We start from the raw sequence: 25,993 nt of genomic DNA on the forward strand, positions 1-25,993 counted from the left end.
TCCAAAACACTGACATTTCTTATGGTAAGGAAAAACAATCTAATGTAATGGACAGGGGATGCTTCAATACTATTAAATAATTAGCAGATGTAAATCCTCCCTTTAATCTTTTCCCATAAGGTAGGCATTATACTCAAGGTTTTAACCTGCAGGCTGATTTTAGGACTAATTGTCTCAAAACCAAAACAATCAAAGTTTGCTTTGAACTGCCAAAGAAATTATGTTTCTTTGGAATACTGGAAGGCTTAGAAGTAGGAAGACAGAATTAATGTAATTCAGCATATTTTTCTATGTGAGTTAAACACATCTTTACTCCAGTCCACTGAAATAAAAGAGAATCAAAATGTTTTCATGATCATGAACTTGAATGACGTAACCGCCCTGTCCATGTTTAGCTCAATCCTAAATTGTTTAATGGAAAAAAAAATTCCCTAAATTCAGTGTAAGTTTATTTCCAAATAAGCAGGAGACAATTGGAGTCTCAATGTCTTCTGAGTTGCAACTATGATATACCAGTAAATATGAAACACAAGTTCTGAAAATGCCAATTATCAGAAATTAGCTACTTGATGCAATCAAATCTTTGCAATAATGTAGACTAACCTAATCATGATCTTACAAGAAATTCATTAAAACCAGCCTTGCTGGCAGTTTAAGAGCTCTAGACAATCCCTGGAAGAAGCACAATGTAATTTAGTTACTCTTTGTAAAGCCTTCAAGTAATAATGCTAATAAACAGGTTTTGCTTGCTCGCCCATTGCTTACCTCCAGCTGTGCAGCCGGGTTCCTAACAGGCCACGGACCAATACCGGTCCATGGCCTAGAGGTTGGGACCCCTGCTACAATTAATAAATCTCGTTTACAACAGTGTAAATAAAAAAAAACATGCCAAAAACCACATGTCATATAGGCAGAACTGATAAAAGTTGGGAAGGTCACTAATCATAAGCCAGCATTCTCCAAATCATACACATACAGTACCTGACTTTTACATGCAGTAAGTGAGACTAGGGAAAGATTAAAGGTATACAGTTATTTTTCATGTTTACTGCCTAAATAACCATCAGTTTTAAGGCTGCAATATTACTGAACCTAGTGTGAGTGGGTAAATATAGTTAAGACTTAATTGTTAATGCTGTAATAATTTAAAACTTTGAAGCCAGGAGGAAAAACTAAAAATAATTATTTCATTATTCTAATTAGATATATTTACACATGTAGATTTTTAGCACAATGAATTCCATTTACTATGGACTGCAAAAATCTGTCTGTTCACTAGATGCTAGCAAATAGCTTGTTTTTTGCATCTCCTTGTTGCCACCTAATGGTGGTCCAAAGTTTTGCAGCCCACATTTCATAATAGCATTTCCCCCCTCTTTCACTCAAACTTAAACTAGATTAAGCTTCCATCTCCCACTGTCAATATATGGAAAAGTCAAGATCACCTAAGGGACAAAACTGTGATTAAGTAAACCAACAGCAGAAGCTCAGAAGTTTAGATCTGAAGGCCAGAAATATTTTTCAGAAGTCTTGACTATAGTTCAGAAAACAGCTCCAAAATTTGCTGAGAAAGTAAATTTTCTTATATGACAAAAAAGAGAGTTCATGTAGAGCAGGGCTGCCAAACCTGCAGCCTATGGGCCAGATGCGTCACACATTGGCCACGCTCATGCCTGGTTTAGCAAAGGGGGGTAAAATCATGATACGTCACGAGATGATGCTGTGATGAAGCGAGTTTGACACCCCTGATGTAGAGTAATATTAATTAAATATATTGTAAACTATTTGTTCAATAAGTTAACTATATTTAACTTAAACAAAGATTTTGTTCTGGGTCTAACCACATCTTTTTCCTGTCTCTGTTATTTTGACTGTATTTGTGGCACCAGGTGTTCTACAATGTTTGAAATGCAGAAATGTGGTGGTATTATATATGTAATTCAGTATGCCAGTAGATACTTTCAAGACTGCAAGTGTGGAAAATAGGATTAAAAATGTTTACTAATGTATTCTCAGGAGTTATGTAAAGAATGTTTCAATTTAAAGAGAACAGTAGCCTAGAAGCTACATTTAATAATAATAATAATAATAATAATAATAATAATAATAATAATAATAATAATAATAATAATAATAAAAATAAAAATAAATATTTATTTCTTAGCCGCACCCTCTCCCGAAGGACTCGGGGCGGCGTACAATGAAACATATGAAATAAATATGGACAAAACAAACATATAACAGAGACATATACCGAGACATACACAAGGAGGAGGTCGGCTGATAAATAAAACAATTAAAATACAGTCTTTAAAAACCCCTAGATAATTAAATTAAATATAATTAAAATACCCAGTAAAAGCCCGTCAGGAGCGATATGGTTAGATCAAAGTTGAGCCAGGCCAGCTGCTTGGAATAGGTGGGTCTTAAGCTTAATACGAAAGGAGCGGAGGTCAGAGGTATTCCTAATATCCGGAGGGAGGTCATTCCACAGGGCTGGGCCCGCCACAGAGAAGGCTCTACTCTTGGCGCCGCCCCCCGACACTGTCTTGTGGACGGCACCTGGAGGAGGCCCTCTCTGTGCGAGCGGATTGGTCGCAGGGATGTATGGGGCAGAATACGATCCCGCAAGTAACTAGGTCCTGAGCCATGGAGCGCTTTAAAGATTATTATCAAAACCTTGAAACGCACCCGATAGACCACAGGAAGCCAGTGCAGCTCGCGCAGGAACGGTGTCACATGGGAGTACCTAGTACTCCCCATAATTACCCGCGCGGCTGCGTTCTGGACCAACTGTAGCCTCCGGGTGCATTTCAAGGGAAGCCCCATGTAGAGAGCGTTACAGTAGTCCAAGCGAGACGTCACCAGCGCATGAGTGACTGTGCGTAAGGCGTCCCGGTCCAGTAGGGGGCGCAATTGACGCACCAGGCGAACCTGGTGGAACGCCCCCCTTGCCACGGCTGTCACATGGTCATCCATGGACAGCCGGGCATCCAGGAGGACGCCCAAATTGCGCGCCCGCTCCACGGGGGCAAGTTGAATGCCCCCAATGGCCAATGATGGAATTAATTGGCTGAACCGGGGAGCTGGTACCCACAGCCACTCCGTCTTGGAGGGGTTGAGCTTGAGTCGGTTGTCATCCATCCAGATCCGTACGGCTTCCACACACCGGGACATCACTTTGATGGCCTCGTTGGGGTGGTTCGGGGTAGAAAAGTACAGCTGAGTATCATCAGCGTACAGATGGTATCCCACCCCGAAACCACGGATGATCTCACCCAGCGGCTTCATATATGTGTTGAAGAGGAGTGGCGAGAGGACCGACCCCTGTGGCACCCCACAAGTAAGGGGGCGTAGGGTCGACCTCTCTTCTCCTGCCAACACACGCTGCGTCCGGTCAGAAAGGTAGGAGCCGAACCACTGCAAAACGGTGCCCCGGACCCCCAGCCCCTCCAGCCGGCGCAGCAGGATACCATGGTCGATGGTATCAAAAGCCGCCGAGAGGTCTAATAGGACCAGGATAGAGGAACAACCTCTGTCTCTGGCCCTCCAGAGATCATCCACCAACGCGACCAAGGCCGTCTCCGTGCTGTGACCGGGGCGGAAGCCGGACTGGCGCGGGTCTAGATAATCATTTTCCTCCAGATGTCGTGGAAACTGGTAGGCCACCACACTCTCTACAACCTTCGCCAAAAAGGGAAGGTTGGAGACAGGACGATAATTGGCCAGCTCCAAAGGGTCCAGGGAAGGCTTCTTGAGCAAGGGTCTCACCACTGCCTCTTTCAAGGCGGCCGGGAGAGACCCCTCGCTCAGCGAAGCATTCACTAGGCCCAGGAGCCAGTCTCGTGTAACCTCCCAGGATGCCAGTACAAGCCAGGAGGGGCACGGGTCCAATAAACATGTGGTGGGTCGCAGTCGTCCACGCAATCTGTCCAAATCCTCGATGGCAACCAAGTCAAACTCCTCCCAGATCGATACCTCAAGACTCGCCATGGACGTCTCCATTGGATCACTGACAGGAACCCAATCTCTCCGGATTTGAGCGATTTTATCCTGCAGATATTTACCAAATTCCTCTGCCCTGCCCTGTAGGGGGGCCTCCCGCGGCCTCTGAAACAAGAGGGAGCGGGACACCTGAAACAGGGCGGCAGGGCGGTTCTCCGCAGATGCAATGAGAGTGGCACAATATTGGCGTTTGGCCACTCTCAATGCCACAAGGTACGTCCTTAAATGGGCTCGTGCCTGTGTTCGATCAAATTCGGAGCGAGAGGATCTCCAACGACTCTCTAGACGTCTCTTGCGGCACTTCATCACCCTTAGCTCCTCGGTAAACCAAGGGGCTAGGGTGGATCGTTGCCGCCGGAGAGGCCACAAAGGCGCCACCCGGTTCAAGGCCCCGGTAGTTGCATTATTCCACGCAACTACCAGGTCCTCTACCCGAGGGCGGGTCAAGGTTACAGGAGGTGGCCCAAGCTCCGTCTGGAACCTATCAGGTTCCATCAGGCGCCTGGGGCGGAACCATCTGGAACTTTCCGGTTCCGCCTCCCCGCAGCGGGAGGTAGCACCAGGGAAGTCAAGACGGAGGAGTGAGTGATCTGACCATGACAGGGGAGTGATGGTTAAGTCCCCTCCTCCCAGATCACTCAGCCACTGGCCAGAGACAAAAACAAGGTCCAGAGTGTGTCCTCCCTCGTGTGTCGGGCCCTGAATCATTTGAGTCAGGTCCATGGCTGTCATGGAAGCCATGAACTCCTGAACCCCCTCTGATGCTTCTCCCATCGATGGCAGGTTAAAATCCCCCATCACTAAAAGTTTGGGGGTCTCAACCGCCACCGATGCGATCAGCTCGAGGAGTTCAGGCAGGGCCGCTGATGTATAGCGAGGAGCCAGTATACTATCAGCAGGCCCAACTGTCTCCCAGGCCCCCATTTCACAACAAGGGATTCACATCCGGACGTCTTCGATGAACTATGTCAGTTCTAAATGGCTCTTTTATTCACAAGCTTCCCTATACTCAATGAACTGATTTACCATTGCAAATCATACTTTAGACATATTAGATGTTCATTTAAAGGAGTTACGGTTAGTCCTCAGTTAACAACAAGGTAACTGGGGCCGGAATTTCCATTGGTAAGTGATGTAGTTAAAAAGCACAACGTTGCTGGAATGCAATCCTGCACACCCCATTGCTATTGTTAAGTGAGGATCCTGGGTTGTTAAGCAACTCCCAGGTAGTTGCAAGCAGACCTGCAGGCAGGTAAGGCATAGTGGTGCCTGGAGTGGCTGCTGTTGCATAGGGGTAGCTGTGCAAGTGGCCTGAGAGGCTTAGCAAGATTATAGACCAGGGGTGGGGAACTGTGGCTCTTTTGCGACTTGTGGACTTCAACTCCCAGAATTCCTGAGGCAGCTATGTTGGTTCTGGAATTCTGGGAGTTGAAGTCCACAAGTCGCAAAAGAGCCACAGTTCCCCACCCCTGTTATAGACGGATGCCTAGTGCAAAGTGGGGGAGGATGCAAGTGCCTTACCGAAGTAACTTTCAACTTTTCCTGCTGATTTCCCCATTGGCTTTGCTTGCGGAAAGCCAGCAGGGAACATCACAAATAGCATTTAGCATTTAGATTTATATACCGCTTCACAACCCTCTGTAAGCGATTTTACAGAGTCAGCCTATTGCCCCCAACAATGTGGGTCCTCATTTTACCCACCTCGGAAGGATGGAAGGCAGAGTCAACCTTGAGCCTGGTAAGATTTGAACTGCCAAATTGCAGGCAGCAGTAGCAGCCTGCAGTACTGCATTCTAACCACTGAGCCACCACACGGTGACTATGTAATCTCAGGACACTGTAATCATAAATGCAAGTTGATTGCCAAGTGCCTAGATCCCAATTACATGACTCTGAGCATGCTGTCACCACCACAACTGCAAGGGCCAGTCATAACTTGGAATAGCTGCTCGGCAAAGACTACTTGTATTAAGGAATGCTTGCAAAACAAACACACTGCCTCAAGATTTTGGTATGTACTTAGCAAGCCAGTTTAGTCTGGTATATTAAATTCTGTATATATTGATAATAACCTGTACAGGCTGGAAAACATTTAATATCTCATGACTTTCTATGATTTTTGGCAGGGATTGTGCCTAATCACCTCTCCAATGAAGGAATAATAACATGCATTTTGAGTATAATTAGGTGAAAACCTGGGTTTTTATTATATTCAGAAAAGTTACCGTTGCAAACAAAACACACTGGCTTTAAAAAATCCAGTAAAAGAAAATATCCAGGGAACACTATACTCAGTCAGCTAACGTAATTATTCCAGTTAAAATAGATTTGTTTTACATAAAGAACCTTCTAGCTGTTCTTGTATTTTCTAGGACACCTTTTCACCTTCACTTACCCACAGTGCACTTTAAAAGTAAGAAAAATAGCTATATTCTTTTCTCAGAATCCTAAGAACTGGTGTGCTTCAGGAACAGATGCAACAAAAACCTCATCAATATCACCAAATTACCATTTCCTATGATTATACCGTATCTTCATCATTCCTCCATAAAGGATCTTAATCTGGTAAACAAATCAGTTTGATGAGGGATTTGAACCCAGGAATTCTTGTTCTTAGGTTAAGATGCACTCTGCACTTCTGCTTCTGGAACTGCATCTCCATTTTATATGAAACTAATTAAATACTTAACTGGTACCAACTTTATACAATATAGCTGGAAAAAAACCCTGGAGTTTTTATGTTTAGAAACAGAAGTATGTTGGGATAACGGAATCACTATTTATGTTACATTAGATATTAGACTATCTGCTTCTAAAATGAAGAAGTTAAATTGCTCTGGGACTTTAGAATTCAAACAGGCAAGCATCTGCCACACAACACTCTAGATTTAACCATGGTTTATAAAAAAGATAAAAACATCTGGATAGTGGACGTGGCATTTCCTGGAGACAACAGAAGAGAAGACAAAGTAGTGGAGAAAATCACAAAATACAAAGATCTTCAAATAGATGTAGAATGATTGTGACAAAAGAAAGCAAAGGTAGAACCAATAGTAACAGGCACCTTGCACCTTGGGTGCAATCCCAAAACTTCAGGAGCATTACTTGAATATCATCAACATTGACAAAATCACCATCACCCAACTGCAAAAAGCAGCTTTTACTTGAAACAGCTTACATTCTGTTATGATACCTTTTGCTCCATGAAAGAACATCTACCTATCCCAGGTTCTGGGGAAGGACTCAATAGGTGGATAAAAATGCCAAATCCAGTCTAAACATCTGGCTGACTGTGTGACCAACCATAAGAGTAATAATAATAAGTTGGTGCTGACAGTGTTACAGAATTGCTGTGACTAAACACAGAAATTATGAAACTGCTTCCTTGGTTCATTTTACTTCCAAACTCTGAAAACATCTTATGAAAAGCTGCTGTTGATCACTTTTCATTGAAATGTGGAACAAATTCATCAAAGCTGCTTGAAGAATTATGGAAATAAATGTGTTTGAAAGCACTTCAAAGTACTCATTTTATTACCGTGTAATTCTTATTTGCTCTGAGAAAAGGAACTGTGCAGAGATTTCTCCTTGAATGGCTGGCCCCTCTACAAGGCAAAGACAAGGTTGTTGTTTTTTTAACTAGGAGATCATATTCTTTCAAGAATAATCTGGTGGGGCCATATAGTGGGCAGAGCATAAGCAAACACTGCTTAAGCTCAGGGTAAAAATGAGTGCGGAAGCTTCTTTTCTAAACTCTTTTTTCTTGGACAATATTTTTTATTCTCTTCTCTTCTAAAAACCTTGCTGTAAAGAAGACACAATGCTTATCAAAGGTCCGAACTGTTTTCCTGCAGTGTTTTTAAAATTAGACCAAGGGCTCCAGGATAAATTTATCCCCAACTATTACAAAAACAAGAAGGACAACTCGCTCTTTCAATCTTTGCTATTTTCAAGAGTATAATGAAGCACCAATTGCTACTAAAAATATCTGAGCTGTGGCATTAGTTCTATTTGTCTGCAATTCTAACAATAAAACCAGCAGTATGTTACAAGAGATAATCAATTTACTTTGTGTATTGATAACAAAGCTATGTAAATGTATTAGGAAAAATGCCAACATAATTCAGTTATATCAGAACTTGTAATAGGAACAGGGGAGGATAAATGGAAAGAAATTATCTTTCTTAATTGAGGTTTTGAAGTTCAAAAGCAATTGTGTGCAGGTAAGAGAGTCAGGTAAGAAGTGTCACAACACATCTACTAACGTAATCCTACAAACTCATTTGCAGTCTTGGGTTACTCCAGAAAGATAAGCATTTATTTATTAAGTCTGAACAGTTAAATTTCTCCTAACCAGATGCTTAGAAAACTCCTCATAACGCTACCTCCAAGAGACTAAACCATTTAATGACCAAGCTGACATACACAGATTTCACATGACAAGTTATTGGATTACTCAATGGAATGGAGGAGAGATGACTTTGCACAAAAATAAACCTATAGATATTCAATTAATATGTTACTCTGTGACTGTGGGCAATAGGTTTCCCACATAAGTGCATCTTTTTGAAGGAAAGTTTCATTTCCCAAGCATTGAATATATTGTACTGTCAATAAGTATCATTTTATCCATATCTGCTCATACAGTATATGCAGAAATCTATGATCTATGGGCCCACTGAAAAACATAAGCAAAGTTAATACCTTCATCCACATCAACAATTCTAACATGGATATACTGTACATCATTTTTCTAAAACTATAAGAATCAAGAATTTTAATTCTCATGTTTCTACAATTATTCAAGGTTTATCTCCATCTCTACATAACAAAGTAGAAAATACAAGAGCAACTCATGAAGAATAAATATTAATTTAAGCAATACTCTATAAAAGATATTTGGGAGAATACATAGGTCTTGTCTACTCTGTATGGCCACATGAGTCAGCTCTCAAGATTACTATCCTTCCTTTTATTTTGAGTCATTCCATATTTCTTGGTCAATGGGTCTTGTACAGCATTGTTTTAGTAAACTGTGAAATCTGAAATTTTATTCTCCAAGGCACCTGAGGGTGGAACAAGAAGCAATGGGTGGAAACTAATCAAGGAGAGAAGCAACTTAGAACTGAGGAGACATTTCCTGACAGTTAGAACAATTAATCAGTGGAACAGCTTGCCTCCAGAAGTTGTGAATGCCCCAACACTGGAAGTCTTTAAGAAGATGTTGGATAGCCATTGTCTGTCTATAGGGTTTCCTGCCTAGGCAGAGGGTTGGACTAGAAGACCTCCAAGGTCCCTTCCAACTCTGCTATTATATTTCAGTACAAAATTAACTAGACAGCTGCTAAACTGGACAGAAGATGATAAAGGAAATATAAAATTATCACGTATACTACTAAATAGGTGGGATTGGCTTTGTCTAATTCTACCACCCCACTTCTCCTTATGCCCAATGACAATCTAAAAAAATACAGTTATAAATATTCTTAAATTAGCATTTCCCTTTGGACTCTCAAATTTATTCTATTCTGATTAGAATCATAAATGCATATCCAGAATTGGTCCATGGTTCAAAGATGAATATGGCAATTAGTCCTATTGCAGAGCATTGTTGTCTCCAAATTACATGAGACAATTTTCCTGTTCTGTTTAATCATGGATGGATCATTTATAGAGGCAAAGCATAAAATGATGTCAGTCGGTATCGGAACCCTTCTATTGGAAGAGTCTCTCCATTGTGGTAAAAACCAGCAAGTAGAATGTAACCCATACAGCAGTATTTATGTAGGCCATGAGATCAAACTAATTCAAGAGTTTCTTTCTCCATACAGTTCAGATTGAATCTTGAACCAATCCATCTAAGGAAAACTGCCAAGTCCTGGAGCTGTCAATGCAGAGGAGAAAAAGACATCCAAGAAAACAGAATGTGCAAACACAGCAATTTAAGAGATTAAAGTCCAATATATCACTCTTCATCAACTTTGTAAGGAAAAGTACTTGCTTATGTTCTACTGAAATAGCTTTTAGAAAGAAAGTATGACACTAAAGCAGTGTCTAGTTCTGAATCGCTTGTATTACAATTTTGAATGTGTTTTCCGTCTTCCTCACAAATAACCATTCCCAAGATTTGAAAAATGAAATACACATACCTAAAATGAAATATTTTGATTACTGTGACTAATAGTGACTTGCTTGTAAAAAGATTTCCTTCAGGTGTTACATATGCACCATTTTGTCTGAACATTTAAAATAGCTTGTAAAGATTGTAGGAAGTTATCACCCAGCCCTCTCCCAGAAAAATGAAATATCCTAGGAAATATTGAAAAGGCAGAATATTATATTTTCCTGGATGTGAAAAAGGGAGAAATACATTTTAAACACAAAGTAAATTCCTGCAGCTTCCTGCCCATCCTCACTTTATCAATGGGCCATTAAGAAGGCCAAGGTAGTCCACTTTACATAATAAAGAGTTCTCCCCTTCAGCTCCAGTGGGGATGGGAATGAAGGCAGGATAATATAAGCCTTTACTCAACTGACCACATGGCATCTGAACTCAACTGACCACATGGCATCTGAACTCAACTGACCACATGGCATCTGAACTCAATCAAACCTGGATTCAAAACTCAGCCTAGAGGGTTGCCCTTGCATGGGCCCATGTGAGTCTGACAGCCAATCAGAATACATTTCTTACACAGGAACAGGAAACAGATAGGTGGGGCCGAACAGATTATAAAAATCCCTGCAAGCCCTTCTTCAGCTCTTCTCTTCCCTTCCTTTGCCTTCTCTTCTTCTCCACCAACATTGAAGCATGTGATCACCTTTTCTGTTCAGGACTCAAGCCATGTGGTCCTGTCCACCATTAAAACCATCTTTCCAAGCAGCCTCCATGCCTCCAGTGTCTTTTTTTCCACTTGGAGCCGAACCCAGAAGGACATTTCTTTCAACAATATCATCAACTTACTACATTCCTTTTCTATGAAAGCCTATCAACTTTTTCCACTCTATACAATTACAGAAGAAAGTAAATATTTTACGTTTTGTTTGAACAGGTGTTAAAATGCAACCAGGGAATTAAAGAAACCCTTTGGGATTGAATTAAATATTTTCTAGAAATATTATAAAAGCTCAAGAATTTCAAAGCAGTGATTCAACTTCCTTACAAGAGCTTATCTACATAAATTCATTATTTCTACATTAATCATTCTAATTTTTTAAAAAAGAAAGAAGACATTTTTAATTCTCTGTCATCACAAGTATTTAAAAACATTTTAAGTAGAGCTGGCATTAATCAGCCTATCCCACAATTTGAAGACAACAGTATGATGCAGTGCAATTTTTTCAAATGAAAGCACACCAGGGAAAATTCTCATGTGCACACTTTTCCCTTTCCTTTGTCCATAAACTATAGAAATCCATGATCATACATAGTAGATTTTGCCTGCCTTGTATTCACAGGACTTTCCTATTTTATACCATAAATGACCAGTTCAGATAAAGTATTTTCATTGCATGTGATTCAAATGTGTTATTTCAAAAGTAATCCTGCTAATCCCTACATTTGTAGGTATTAAAATTAAAATACATATTAGTGTAGCCAGTATTCTGAATGATGGAAACATGATGGTACGGAGGCCCAGAAAGGTTGTGGAATCTGTTTAGTTATGCCCAGATCACAATGAATACTTGCTAGACTTTTGGTTACAACTGGAAGGACAACAAAAGATCAATGACAGATTCAAAAAAATACCATCCTCCTAAACTAATTTGTCACTCATTAATTGCTACATGAACTGCACTTTGGACCAGAGCACAAAATGGTAACTGGTGAGGCAGCAGTAATCTTATATTGAACAGATAAACTGGGAGGTATACTGTCATTTACAAAAGCAGCTACTTTTATTTAAACAGCTTTTGGAGAAAGTGTCTTTCAGAAGAATTTTCTTTTTCTAACTTTTATAGGTTCCGTTGGATCTCTGAATGGCAGGTATACTTAAAATCGGCTTGAATGCAAATAGTTTTCCATGATGACTTCTACTTTAAGCAGTTAGCACCAAACTTGTAACTGGATAAGGCTTCCTTTGAGTAAAGATCAACTATTGGTGAATCTATGATCAGATACTTACCCCTTCCTTGACAAAAGTATGGAATGGTTAATCATTGTCACTTTCTCCCATGTTCTTCCATCTTCCAGTCTAGCCTACAGTTTTGCTACCAGACAATGTCAGGCATGAGCTATCCAATTTCTTCAATTTCAGTTGTAATCCTTTATTTGGGGTGGACATTCCAAATAAATTGATCTTTTCTTAGTCAATACTGACCTATCTGGGATGCCCACACTAAAACAATAGTTTTCTTGTAATACTTTATTACTTCTGGTCCACAAAATATTCACATGTCTCATCATGCTTATCATTCTTACTTATAACTAGCCAGTGACCACAATATAAACCAACAACTCATCAGAAACGACTATAGCACATTTAGGCAAAGAAGGGCCATCAACTATAGTTAAGGAGCTACATGGAGTGGAGACAAAATAGCAGCAATCCAGACTGGGTTAATTATTCAGCTTTTTACAAAACAAAGCTCAGCCAACAGACATAAAAGTACAGAACCCAATTAGCTGACTTTTACAAGATACAGTGAGCAAACAGGCATCTATATTTTAAACTAATTTGTTGTGTGAATTCAGTCAATATGCTTAACTTATAGTAAAAATAATGGGTTAGTTGGGTGAATTATGGATTGGCTATCTATGGGTAGGCATGCTGTGAATAAGAATTCATTTATCTTACTTTGCTAGACTTACCCCAAAGGAAATCAATTTAAAACAAGAAATTAGATTACCCAAGGTGAACTTTATAAAAGTTGTATGTTGTTTATTTATTTATTTAAATTTTAAAGTGAGAGCATAAGCCGTTTTTCCTTGGGGAGACGGGAGACTGCTACAGAGACTGCTCCCTCTTGCCACACTAAAATGCTTCAGATAATAAATGGACTCTGATCTCTTTTCTTGCCCATATAAATTTCTATATTCCAATCTATATATCTAAAGGACCATAATAGATTCTGTTTATTAAAGTTCCCCCGCTACCATAGTGTGGCAAGAGGGGGCAGTCTCTATAGCAGCCTCCCGTCTATGAAACATCCAAACCCCTCCCTAAGGAAGAATGGCTTACACTCTCACTTTAAATTGTAAATAAATAACATATAAATAATGACCTTCCAGGCACTGGTTAAAACCTGCCTTTTTCATATGGCTTTTAGAATTGTGGACCCACAGGCATATATTTAAAAAGGAATATGGTGGGCCTCAAGGGAAACAGAAATGTACAGAGTGGTAGTTATGAGACCTACACTATTTAATGGTGCTGTTTGAAATGTGTTTAAATGTCTCCTAGTCTCTGTGTACAGTAGCTTTTTTCAAATATTAAGATCCAAGAAAGTTTAATTCAAGTTTCTACTTGATTATAAATTATAGTTTGCAGATGGTCTGGACAAGTCCTTAGGTGTTTTAAGAAAATCTGAAAACTGGTGAAATTACTAGAGAAGGAAATGGTATAAAACCCTAAAGAAAAGCAAATGAAGTACAGTGCTACTTAACTGATTATAGATTAATATACAGAGTGTCATTCCCTTGATTATATGTCTTGTTTTAACTATATTTCATTCTGCATAAAGTAAAATACCTCAAAGGAAACAGAATTATAATCAAATAGTTAAATAGTCCAAAATATCCTGGATTTTAACACATCTTTTAAAGTACTATTTGATTTTTTTACATTAAAAATCTGCTTACCAATTCTTTGCTAATGCAAAGCATCATTTCTGATTATTTTACCTCATTATTTTCTCAGATTTTCTTTCTCTAAATGAATGCATACAATTTGTATACAAGAATAAAAAATGGATTGAAAGAACACAAGCATTTTTTTCATCAAATCTTCTATATGATAGGATGCATCTTATAGAAGAGGAGAACAAGCCTGAAGAGGCTGCATGATCAAATATATGGAAATATTAAACTATCAGATGTATCTCATTAAAAGATTTCTAGTATTTCACATTTGTTTTCCAATATAGTGGAGCAAACTGGAGTTAAATACAATAGTAGCAAGTTTTAAAAAGTTCAGGCATTTTAAATGCAAAGTTTTATAGATATAAGTGGGCATTTTCATCAAATCAGGTAGAAAAAAATCAGGTTGGTATATTTCAACTATTTTTTTATTTGACTAGAAATGCTTAGCCCTAAAGAATGCATAATGCAATTCTAATCCCATAATAATGAATTGTTAGTCAGAATGTACTAGAAAGCCAGTGGTAGTAGTCCCATATTACTGTTTTCTTAGCTCAAACAACAAAAGCACACATATGAAAGAATGCAATCTATTTACTGAATATATTTTGTATTCAGTAGTTTCTGCAGTGTTTTATTTTATTTACAATAGTAAAAGACCAAAAGTATGAATGCAAATATAAACGAAATAAACTAGTTATTACATTAATTAGTGCTCAATAAACTTATGTTTTTTAAAAAGATGGACAGTCTTTTGTTGGTCACTGCAGGAAAAAAAATGATGGACTAGATCTAAGAGAGTTCTTAACGAAAAATATTGAGTCATTATATACTCAGTACTCAAAGAAATGTATGTCACATCTCAATTACATTGTAACAGATTACTACAGCTATAAGAAAATATACAAGGCATGAACACAATCTTTCTTTTAACAGAAAACAGGGATGAAAACATGCTCCAGTACAGTGGAGTGGAGTGGTGTTTCTCTTCTGGTATCATATTCCTCAGAGCTAAGAGTGACAATAATTTGACTCTTGGTGCTGCAGAGAATTGTATGTAGGTTCAATCCAACGTCATGATGATCCAGTCAAGTAAGGAACTCAGAATGGATGCTTAAGCTGCTTGATAAATCTTTGTGAATACCCACAACATATTCTCATAACTCCGTTCTTTCCAGAGGAATTCTTAGGCTCTTTATAGATTTAAAGTGGAATTCCTAAAGGATTTACCTCTCTACACATTAAGAAGCAGCAACAAGAAAAATGTTTCAACAACTATTATAATAAAAATAGTTTACTTTGTCAGATGTAAGAATCTTGAAAGATACTTTATATTGCAAATTGAGCTTTATTGAGCAAACGTTTCTTTAATTTTACAACTCATCGCATCACATCTTTTAAAAAAATTCTTTAAAAATAATATTGTATTAAAGGAAAAAGAGCCCTTCTAAACATCTATCAGAATTCTGATTAACAAAAAAAATATAAATTGGAAAAAAACATAAAAACAAAAGCACATAAATTATTCTGCAGTTACTTTCATTTCCTTAGCACTAAATCAGTGGTGGGATTCAATTTTTTTTACTACCAGTTCAGTGAGCGTGCTTGGTGGGCGTGGCTTGGCTTGGTGGGCGTGGCAGGGGAAGGATACTGTAAAATCTCCATTCCCTCCCAATCAGCTGGGAGGCAGAGAATAGATGGGGGCGGGGCCAGCCAGAGGTGGTAATTACTGGTTCTCCAAACTACTCAAAAATTTCCGCTACTCCAGAACTGGTGAGCACTTCTGCACTAAATCCAATTTTATTTCTTACTCAAATATCTGCAGGTTTTACAAAATGCCTTCAGTAGTATTCCAGTGGCTCCTCTAGATCTTTATCACCTTTCTTATTGTATCTCACTAATATACTACAGGTAAAAAAGCAGCATCTACATCTTCTAGCTAACCTGCAGCTCAGGCACATAATCAAGCAGAGAATCAGTCCGCAGTGTTTTCTTCTCCTAGCAACAATTTGTGTAAGCACGTTACCCACTGAAACATGTTCCTGCAAGCAAGGCTTTAACACTCCATGTAAGCTAACAGAACAACAGTTGTCATTGAATGAGTTCTCTACATTTTTTAGAGTTCTTTAGAGGGTATTTAATTATTTTCTATGAAAAAGATGAAAACAGTACATATAGTCCTCAACTTACAACAGTTCGCTTAGCGACCATTTGAAGCTACAATGGCACTGAAAAAAGTGACTTATGATCATGCTTCAGATGTACGACCGTTGCAGCACTTAACTGTGTTACTAATTTAATAATTGCAGCGATTCACTTAACAAAAGTGGCAAGAAAAGTCATTAAATGGGACAAAACTCACTTAGCTAATTTCTCACTTAGCCATGTAAATTTTGGGCTTAATTGTGGTCATAGGTTGAGGACTACCGGTACCTGTATTCGGTCAGATTCAGTTGTTAATGGAATCTGGCTTCCCCATTGACTTTGTTTGTCAGAAGTTCGCAAAAGAGGATCACGAGACCTTCGGACAAAGCAACGATCATGAAATATGAACCAGTTGCCAAGCATCTGAATTTTGATCACATGATCGTAGGGATGCTACTAAGGTCATAGCTCTGAAAAATGGTCATAAGTAACATTTTTCAGTGCCATTGTAACTTTGAATGGTCACTAAATGAACTGTTGTGAGTGGAGGACTAACTGTATTAACTGTTGTTTAACATACAGATGAAACCAAGTAATTCTTCTATATAAAATATTTCTAATTATCATGAGTTATTAATTCATTTTCTGTACAAGTTCACAGCAAATTAAATTGTAGGATGACTGATATATATTCCTGGTGATTTTTTGCACTTTCCTCAGTTTCTTCTTTTACGAAAACAATGCAGATGTTTACAGAATCCTTAATATTTAGAATAGTACTTGGTTAAGGTTTGAGGAAGGACCTGAATATATACCAAGGAGTTTGATAAAATGGATGAGAACTGATGCTTTTCCTGCTGTCCCTCACATCTGTTATAGTACTAGTTTTGGACTCTAGTAGTAGCACAGCTGCAGTGCATCTCGATCCCATTCACATAATCTTACTTGGTAAAGGGTTGGAAGCTGAGCAGTTATGTTATTCAATATGATTAAAGGTGACCAATTTTTATCTACCATAATATTCTTGAGCTTAAAAAAATGGTGACCTACACCAATCAGATGTGAAAAAAATATGTATAGACCAGTGGTGGGTTGCTAACCAGTTTCCTACCAGTTCGCCCATGTGCGCGCAAACCTTCTGCGCATGCTCAGAAGCGTCTGGGTGGGTGGGCGGAGCCTTTCACCGCCGCCATTATCGGTTTGGCCGAACCGGGCCGAACTGAGAGCAACCCACCTCTGGTATAGATCTGGATCCGAAGCTTTATTGCCAGGTTGCTCAATGGATAACTGGAAAATTGGTAACTGAAGCAATGCTGCTGGGAAACACACATACCAGATACTTTGGGAAAAGGTATACCAAGGGCCCTGATTGCTTTTTAGAAGCCCAGATCCTGAAGATTAAACTCAAATACTTTGGCCCCCAAATGAGAAGGAAGGACTCACTGGAGAAGAACCTAATGCTGGGAAAGATTGGGGGGGGGGGGAAAGAAGAAGGGGACAACAGAGAATGATGTGGCTGGATGGAGTCATCGAAGCAGCAGATGTGAGTTTAAATGGACTCCAGAGGATAGTAGAGGACAGGAAGGCCTGGAGTAACATTGTCCATGGGGTCACGACGGGTCAGACAAGACTTCACAACTAACAACAACAACATACCAAGGGCCATTTGCCAAGGATCCTTAAAGAATCAGGCCTTAAAAAATTAGAACCATAAGTTGAAAATGAACTTGACTGACTTTGACTGCAAGTTTTGTACATTCTGTAGGCTACGTGATTTACCTTGCAAACCAACTGCACATTGCAAGTGCTTTTCAAAAAACAACATCATCACTCTTCAGATGAAAAGGGCTGAATGTTTACATAAGTAATTGTACACTAATGTATAGAAATGCATTAGATTTTTCCCATCAGAAAAACATTGCAGAACAGCACAGGTTTATATATACTGTATGTTCGAGTTCTCAGGGTTCAAGGGCAAAAACTAGAGGTTCAAGAACGTATCGACGATGAAGGAAAGCAGATCCCAGTGGCGCTTGTGCTATACTCCAATCCATACTCACCAAAAGTTGCAAGACTCAATGAAAGATGTAGAGATCATATTGCCATGATGATAAATACAGCTAATTAATTCAAAATCAGCTTTAATGTCAAATGCTTCAAGAAAAACAGACAACGGGCACTGAAAACCTGGAAGTATTTTCCTCCAGTCTGGTACATCTAAAGGACCTGGACTGCAGTTCCCCTCATCCCCCATCAGCACATATATTTCAAGGAGGATCGTTCACAAAGGAATTCTCTTCTACCTTGTATAGCTTCAAAACATTCCATATTATATACAATCTACTACTTCCAATGTATATATTTTTTAAAAACCTAATAAATGCCAAGGAATCTATTACTCAACTTACTCAAAATCTTAATTACTTAAGAAGAATGAGTTGATTGTGTAAATGTTCAAGATTTACATGAGGATGTTCTTGAAGACTATTAACATCGTTTCCACTGTCCTTTAGCTTTGTAGTTTATAATCATTACAAAACTAAAAAATGTACATGCATTATTTATCATATTTATCACAGCGGTCTCCATAAAAGAAAAAAAATCCCATTCAAACTCAATTTTTGTGTAGCTAACAAGTATTTCAGTGCCTATTACCTTTACCTTTACCTTTATTTCGATTTTTATACCGCCCCCTCTCCCCAGAGGGACTCGGGGCGGTGTACAGTCAAATAAAACAGATAAAATGGAATACAAACATACAAACGTAAAAACATAGAAGAGAAGGCAATACGACACTGTACAAGGTAAAGCAGATAAAAACAGTATATCAACAATCCTAAAAAGTACCCAATTAAAATTACCCAGTTAAAATATATCTGCCAGGAGGTATAATAAGGTTATGAATGAATAAGGTTATTATAGAAGTTGCCCTACACCCTTAAGTATAATGATTATTTTCAAAACTGTTTATTGGAACTAACAATTACAACAAAACTAATAAATCTCCATAACTCATTTGTTTTCAGAATACGATGATTTTAGAGGTTTGGGTAAATAATAATGTTAAAGGTAAATTAAATTAAAGCATAATGAAAATTTCTTCAGCAACTTGATATCAACAAGAGGAAAGGAAAATGTAACCTTAAAATTAAAATTAGTGTTAATCTCAAGAGTTCCAACATCTGTGAGCACATTCCAAAACTGGCCGCACCATCTCCTTTTAAGATAACTGGCAGAAAATGCTAGTTAATCATGATAAAAATCTGATGATCTATTTATTTATTACTAGAAGGAACAGAAAAGACAAAGTTAAAAATAAATCTAAACAAAACCACAATTGGGACCAACAATTGGGTCATTAAGTGAAATGGATACTAAAAACTGCCACTGTGCTTATGATCTTATTTCTTTTGCTTTACAAACTTAACAAAGGTCATAAATGCAAGGACTGGTCACAAATCTACCTTGCCATCACATATCTGTGAACGGTTGCTAAATGAAGACTACCTTACCTTCCATTCACGCCCACATTCCCAAGTACACGCATACACACGCTAGTGAGAGAAAGAGGCTTTGTATTCTTATATTCTACCATTACCCTAGTGGTAGAAAATATTGCCATTTTTAAACTGCTGAGATCCTGAAGAACAACCAACAACCAACCAAGATGTAGGTGAGGTGAGCTTGTCCTTGTAGTTTCTTATGACTAAGGATTATGTGGTTAGAGATAAGATTGCCTTCGGCAGCCATTATGCTACTATAGCATTGCTGTTGTTTTGTAATTGTTTCTTCTTCTTCTTCTTCTTCTTCTGGTTTCTTGATCTTGTGTTCACAGTAACGAGAAGCAAGGCTATGTAAATCAATATAATTAATAAATAAATGATAACCCCAGCTTATCCTCTCACTCTTACCCTCCTTCATCATGGTTCCTCAGCAAGAAAACACAGTTGCTGACAAAATTAGTTAGGCCCAAAGGAGTAACCACTCTTGCCAACCATAGAGTTCTGCAAACTCTATGATGGCAACAGAATCTGCCACCTGCAAGGTCAAGTTTTGCAAAGCTGAATTCCAGCATCTTCTGATGCTCTCAGAATGCTTAATTATGGCTGCAGCAAGGGGGGCGGGGGCGGAATGGGGTGCAAAACAGGATATTGAGAATTGGGTGAAATCTAGTGGGTTCCTTCCCTAGATGTGCGGTACAAGGACGCTGATTTTCTCCAGCCAGCATAATAATTTCAGATGGAAATAGCAGAAATGTTGAGAGATGATGTTTGGGAAAGTTTACATACAGTTGCTCTGCTGTCATTACTCCATCTCTCCGCCTCCCTTTCCCTTTGATCTCATAGAGCTATGGTTTAAAAAGGACACAAAGCAAAAACCTATTGGATTCCAGATGCGTTTTATTTTATTTTCTTGATGTACACACCCAGTCTTTATTTTGCATCTCTCAAGGCAATTAATGTTCCCTCTTCCTATGGAATCCTGTGAAGGTGGGTTGAGCTGAGCAAAAGTGAGTAGCCTAAAGTCACCCAGCTGGCTTTCCTGCCTAAGGGAAGACTAAAACTTACTGAAACTCCAAGTAATACTGTTTATTCTGAGTAAAGAATTGAAATCTCTTCATGTAAACAAGTCAAGAGGTTAATTGGAAGCTGCTGGAGTCATGACTCAACTGTTTCATCTCCAGATATCTCATTCTGTCAATGGAATTGAGGTCACCATCTTGGATACAGCATTCCCTGCAAAGAAAATAGTCGTGAAAAAAAGACGGGCTAATGATATGCAGTACATGGTTCCAAAACAAGTAAAAGGTAGCTATAGATGCAGAAACACCATTTCTGTCAACACTAGATCTCATGTTTTCTTCACTCTTGCTTCATTTTCTGAAAGTTAACTGTTGGCTCCTATTAATGTCTTTCTTAGTGAGAGATTACACAACCTATTTTTTTAAGGAATAGAAATAACATTAAAGATTTATCAAGGACATTTTATTCAAGGGGAGAAAACACTACATACACATCAATTATTATTTCTTTGGCCATAAGTCAAAGAAAATCCTTTAAAATTTCATTTGCTTTAATGGAATATATGTGCACTGATAAGGTTACTCCCACTACAGTTAATACAAAGTGCTTCAAAACAGACAAAGCAATGCATAGGTTTCTACACTTTTAGGAACCTTCAGTAAGATCTTCAAAGATTTTTATCTGAACTGCACAAAGAATAGACATGTTTGTTCCCCAGTGAATTCTGGGGGCAGGAGTTACAAAACACTGATCTTATCTGTTTGGAACAACAGCAATATTACTAGCTTGCTCACTAATTTATCTGTCTACTGAATAAGTCTGTCCCCATAAAGAGTTCCTGTTTCCAATATTTATTTTAAAAGATGAGCCAGCCATCTCGATTCACTTTTTGAACGACGCTAATAGCTTAAGTGTTTTGTCCTATTTTTCAGTTTCTTTTCCTTTTAATCTATTTCTAAATTAAATGCATACATTATTTATTTATTGAAAGCTTATCAAATGTATCAAGGAGAAAAGTTGACTGACATTTCGTTGATTTATCTGAAAGAACGGTTATTTGAGTTTTCGCAGCTGTAATTGTAAGGTTGGAAACTTTTCGGAGTTCAGATGTGGGACCACTGACCCCGTTGTATAAAGGGGCGCATTCAAAAAGAAAGTGAGCCCATGATATAAAAGTGGGCCAGGGCAAAAACTATATTTAATTTAATGTGAATTTATTTGACATTAAGTTCCATTAAATAAAATGAATATGATTTTTCCCCAGACATGTTTTATTCATCCTGCTATATTAAAAATTAAGCTTGGTAACCAATTTTTGGAGGATGCACATGACTCTGTGACCTCAGTTAATATAAACTTTAATTCAAAAAGAATTATATTTACAAAGAAAGTTGTAAAATCAAAAAGAAATCAATTAAAGCTTTCAGGGTAGGGGGATATCATGGATCAACACTTTTCAGCTGTATTGGCCAAAATTATATGTGGTGTAATTCAATATATTTGGGAAATGTATGCTTGAGGAATCCTGCCAGATTTATAATCCTTTCACTTCTTACGTAGTTCCTTTTAATCAGCAAGATCGCCTTGGGTCTGAATTCTCTAAGATGGAGAATCTGTCAAAGATTTGTTTTTGTGGCCTTGAGAAAAGCAGATTTACAAATGATCTTTAAAAAAATCTCCACAAAACCCAGCCCTTGCTTCTATAACCCTTAAACATTTTTAATCTCTGCTGCAAATATTATATAGCTCATCCCTAACATAATGCAGATCCAGAAATTTCACTGCTGTTATTGACAGTGATAAATAATTCACTATTATATAATTTTATATTAAAAGCAATTATATTTTCCACTGCTTTTTTACTTCAGAAAGGGAGTAAACTTAAGCTATTATTCACCATGAAATGCACATTTTTTTTCAGTTCTGAAACATTACACACATCCATTTATTAACAATAATGTTTTATATTTAACACATTACTGAATAATTAAGATTGTACGGAAGACCTAACTTGATGGATTAGACACAAGACCTACTATTGAAAGATTCTGATCTGAAGAAAAGTGGTTAGCTGGAACGTATTTGTAAAGCCAGAAAAATTTCAGGTCCTGAATCTGCCTTTGAAAACAAATCCAACAGCAGAAATATCTTATTTGATCTTTGTCCTTAGATTTTTCCTGCGATAGCATTTTCATTGTATTGGTTGCCTATACATTTTAACAAGATCTATGTGCCCTCCCCCCATGCATGCCCATGCGACTCCCCACCCTCCCCCCTCTTTTGGCATGCGATGACACGGTGGACGCATTTTTCGTCCTCCACAGGCTCCAGAGGCTTCCCCCACCTCCCGCAGGCCCGTTTTCCAACTTCCAGTTTGCACATTGGGACGTTTTTTCCTCTCCAGAGTCTTCAGGAGGCTTCCCTGGAGCCTCCAGAGGGCAAAAAACAGCCCAATGTGCAAACCTGAAGTCTGTTCCCGAACCATGTTGGGCGGTTTTCCACCCTCTGGAAGCTTCTCCAAAGCCTCCAGAGGGTGAAAAACAGCCGAAAATCATGACCGAAATCAGCTGGCCAATGCATGCATGCGTGCTGGAACTGACAGGGCAATGCCTCACGTGCCCTCAGAAATGGCTCCACGTGCCATAGGTTCACCATCACAGTCTTAGATGCTGGAAACTGCAGGCCCCTGATTTAATCATTCTTAAATTATATCAGTCCAATGGGTAATTTATACTCTTTTGCTCTGCATTTAGAGCAAAAAAGTTGCTGAAGAGCTGAACCCAAAGGTGCTTTTTCAAAAGGCAACTGGACTTTCTGGTTTATCTTTGAAGATATTTCCCTTCTCATCCAAGCTTCTTCAGCTCTGGAAAAGGACCTTCATGATCTGGATGATTGAGAATCTCCATAGACATTAAGAGTCAAACATTTCATGTTTATAAGGTCACCAGCTATTAATCTAGAAAATTAAATTAAATTAAAACCACTAAACTACTGTTCTAGCTTTTCTTCCTTAATTTATGTTTTTGGTAACAATAAAAATAATAGAAGCCATTGGGTAAATGTAAGGCATAAAAGCAGCAGCAACAGGACTCTTGCAAAATGCTGTTAATGTGGCCAGGTAATTATACAACAAGGAAAACCCTTGTGTGACCCGGCATGACAACATTTATTAATAAGGATATGACTACATTCAAAAAAGAAACAAATAAGCGAGTCACCATCCCTGTCACCTGAAAGCTTAATTTCTATACAGAATAGAGACAAAATTATTTTTTCTTAATAGTATGGAAGGCTTTCAGGAGACCTATCTCAATAGTGCACTATTTAAGAGGTCTTGTGGAAGTGCAACCACCCAAAACTTCAAAAAGAGTTGCCAAAACTTTTCCGTTGTGATTTTAAATATGTCAGAAAATCATTCACTACCTTAACGGGGCAATATAAAACAAAAACACCTAATTCAGTTTTTTCCACAAACTCCTTTTAGATTTTTTTTTTAGACTCAAACATTTTAGCTTTTGTTAATTATGGAGAGGCATCTTCAAAAGTGAGAGCCAGTTAGGGGTAGTGGTTAAGGTACCAGACCAAAAATTAGGAGTCTGTGAATTCTAGTCTCATTTTAGTCACAATACCATCTGGTTGTCTTTGATTTAGTTTCTCTCACCCTAAGAAGGAGGTAATGGCAATCAGCTTCTGAAATCTTGCCAAGAAAAATGCAGGCAGTTGCCAAAGTTCAATAATGACTCAAAGGCACACGCATGCGCACACAGACACAATCAATAGTGCAAGGTTGGCAACAAAAACAATAGAACACAACAATCATCCAAGTCTGCAAAAAAAAAAAAGAGAGTCTAATTTCTAATTCTATCTTAGTTTGAGTAATGATTTTTCATGCAAGCAATAGCTTTGACTTCCACAGGAATGCTTCCTGTGACAAACAGTTCATTATGATACATGACACAAAATTGGCGGGGGGGGACCAGACTTCATGTCCTGCAGCACCCAGCTGTCCTCCCACAAAAAACACCCTTCAAACCAAATCAGAAGTCCAAAGATGCTTTCATTTCTCCTTGGTTTTAGTATATTGTTAACATACAAATACACCTGCCATGCACTCAAGAATCTTTTATTTGAAACCAAAGAAACATAAATAAAAGAATTACTTTGTGAGAGAGTTTTATAAAAGAATGTGATGTTTCAGAAAGGAAGGGTTTTTTTTAAGCATGGTACAGAAAATAATATTTTCTCCAGGCATCGTAAACAAAACAAATTTAATATTGAAGCTTGCACACACTGAGAGAGCTCTCGGGTGGAATAATTTATTCAGACTGAAATTAAATTTAAATTTTTATCTTTGATCTGTAACAAACAGTTTCATTCTAATAGAACCCAACACATCTATTATATCCAACTGCTTTTGTTTGACAGTAACCAAACAAGGCATTAAATGATTAGTTATCTAACACATTATTGATCCCGAATTTGCTGCTGGTAGGAATTCTGGTTTCTTGTTTTCAAATTGTGCTTCAATATCATCCACTGCATTTTCCATGCATTTCTATCACAAAGTCCCGCAGTCTTAAGACTGCAGCCAGTCTTGAGAGCTCATGTTACTCATCCTTGGCTGGAATTAAAGTCTAAACTTCCATCAAGCCAACAGTATTACTTTACTCAGCTATAGTGTTGTCAATTTCAGATAAATTAACCGACCTATTATGCTGACTTGTTAATGTGGTATTTTTGCAAAGTAAAGAAGCATTTTCCCCCCTTACAGTTAGTCAATACAGCCTATTCGTTGCAAACAGCTCCTCTTCTGAGTTATGGTAACTTAAGGCAGCTATTTCTTTTCCATCAAGTGCCTGGTTGAGATTTGTTTGCACCTTCAGCAGCTTTTAGGACTCTCGGAGATTGAACGGCATCTTTTAAAAAAGGGGATCTAAGGAAGCAAAAGTTTATAAGGATATTTGGGGGGGGGGGATGTCTAAATCTCTGGTAAGTGATGTATGGACAAAATCTTTGTATAAAGGAAATCCTTGATACTAGATAGGAAGAATATCTTTTTGCTGTGCTAGTACCAATTGCAAGCTTAGGGTTGGTTATGTTGAAAGGTGTCATTTATGCTGAAATATAAAGGTAGTTCTCGAGTTACGACCACAACTGAGTCAAAATTTCCAGTACTGAGCCAGGCAGTTGTTAAGGGAGTTTTGCCTCATTTAATGACCTGTTTGCCGCAGTTGTTAAGCAAATCGCTACAATTGTTAAGTGAACTGTATTGTCATTAAGCTTTGCCCATTGACTTTGCTTTTTGGAAGCCAGCTGGAAAGGTTGCAAATGGTAATCATCTGATCCCAGGACAAGGCAACTATCATAAATAATGATTTATGTTGCCAAGTGCCCAAATTTTAATCACGTGACCATGGGGATGTTACAACAGTCATTAAGTGTGAAAAATGGTTGTAAGTCACTTTTTCAGTGCTGCTGTTACTTTGAACAGTCACTAAATGAATGGTTATAAGTTGAGGAC

The 25,993-nt window shown here is 38.4% G+C and overlaps 1 protein-coding gene across 12 annotated transcripts in view; it reads right to left on the reverse strand.

Annotated features, from left to right (window-relative positions):
• LRRC8D (leucine rich repeat containing 8 VRAC subunit D) overlaps positions 1–25,993 on the reverse strand; it is a 100,312-nt gene that overhangs the window by 4,874 nt on the left and 69,445 nt on the right. The gene's annotated exons all lie outside the window — the stretch shown is intronic.

The sequence above is a fragment of the Natrix helvetica genome, assembly GCF_964273705.1.
Source record: "Natrix helvetica genome assembly, chromosome: 3".
Lineage (NCBI taxonomy): Eukaryota > Metazoa > Chordata > Lepidosauria > Squamata > Natricidae > Natrix > Natrix helvetica.